This window comes from Gekko japonicus, unplaced genomic scaffold (assembly GCF_001447785.1).
Source record: "Gekko japonicus isolate JY-2015 unplaced genomic scaffold, Gekko_japonicus_V1.1 scaffold476, whole genome shotgun sequence".
Lineage (NCBI taxonomy): Eukaryota > Metazoa > Chordata > Lepidosauria > Squamata > Gekkonidae > Gekko > Gekko japonicus.
In genome coordinates, this window is record NW_015175984.1 from 93,718 (window position 1) to 95,269 (window position 1,552).

The following is a 1,552-nucleotide window of genomic DNA, read 5'->3' on the forward strand; positions in this document are numbered from 1 at the left end:
GGGGGGGGCCTTGGCCGGGCAGGCGAGTGGGGCCGACAGGGGAGGCTTTGGGCGGGCAGGGCTTGGACGGCCTGTGCGAGGCGGGGAGGAGGCACCTGAGCGAGGGTGAGGCAGGTGTGTGGGTGGGGAGGCTGAAGGTTTGAGAGGAGGAGGGAAGGGGAAAGAAGGGGGAGGGGAAGGCTGTTGGGGGGTGTTTGGGAGCAGGGTTTGAAGTGGGGGTGGAAGGAGCTGTGAGGACAGCCCCTGGCTGTCTGGGCGTGTGTACTTGGGGACATTGTGGGGAGAGGTGCCGTGGGAGCTGGGAAGGAGTGTCTGGAGTGGTGACTTGGAAGGGTGGGGAGCCCCGTGTGATGGGGAGGGTATTGCAGAAAGGGAAGGGGTGAAACTGTAGCAGTGGCCTTGGGGGAGAGGGCAGGGTCGCTGACAAGCTCAGAAAAGACAAAAAAAAAAGGACTGGGGGGTCACAGTTAGGATGGGTGGTTGTGTTTCTGGAGTAACTCTGCCTTATCCTGGAAGAAACAGTGGCACCTGAGAGAAAAGGTAGTAATTAGGGTTTGGTAGTGGTAATCTAACCAAGTCTAGTTTTTGTTCTGTTTTTTTAAATGAGGGGTCTGGTTGCCTGGCAGGATGGGGGAAGGTACCGAGAGGAATTGTTCTGGAATGGAGTGGGGGGGGGGAGAAGCATATATGTATTAATGTGATGGGAGTAATATGGTTGGGCCCTGAGGAGAGCAAATGAATATGGAGGACTTCTAGTGGGGAGGTCAGCAAAGCTGGCTTGTCACTTGTGACAGCTGTTGGCAGGGAGTTGTGCTGGAAGGTTTTTGGTGACCAGAATGGAGGGAGGGGGATTTATGGGCTGAGAGGGGGGCTGCCCCTGTGTAGTCCCTTACTTAGGCTTGCTGGGGGGGGGGGGGGTGGGGGGGGGGGTTTGCAGGAGCTGGGGACTTGGATAGAGAAGGGCAAAGGCAAAAGGAATACAAGCAGAAAGGGAGAGATTGGAGCTGGGAGTTTATCTGCCTTGGGCACTACGGTGTTTGGCCTGCTTGGTCCCCCAAGTGCTGCTCATGTGACAGCAGATGGTGGGAAGCTGCAAAGGGATTAACAGGAGAGTGGTATGGGGGGAGGCTGCTCAGGAGGCATCTAGACAATGCTGGTTGAGTTTAATGGGGTTTAATAGGTGGGTTTATGGTGTTATTATTCAGAACTACAGGCAACTGCTGAGAGAAATGCGAATCAGATGTGATAGTGTGATGAGTAAGATAATGTCTGTTCACCTAAAAAGCTGCAAAAAATGGGGTGGTGGTGCTGGCAGCAATTGAGGAGTAAATTGAGGGGAGTAAAATTGAGGTGATAGGGCTACTTAAGATGTAAGTACAGCAGTGAGGCTCCCTAATGCATCTGTCATGAGAGCTGAAGAGGCGGTATGGATTTTTGAGTGGGTGTGCTTGGGGGTGAAGTCTCTGGTGGATGTGTACACAAGCACAGCTTGCCTTAAAGTCATGTCCCCATTGCAGCTGGAAACTGCTGCCAGAGTTTCTGAAATAGGAAG

General features: G+C 53.7%; 1 protein-coding gene across 1 annotated transcript in view; it reads left to right on the forward strand.

The window, feature by feature from the left end:
• CLTC (clathrin heavy chain) overlaps nucleotides 1–1,552 on the forward strand; it is an 82,728-nt gene that overhangs the window by 590 nt on the left and 80,586 nt on the right. The window lies entirely within an intron of this gene.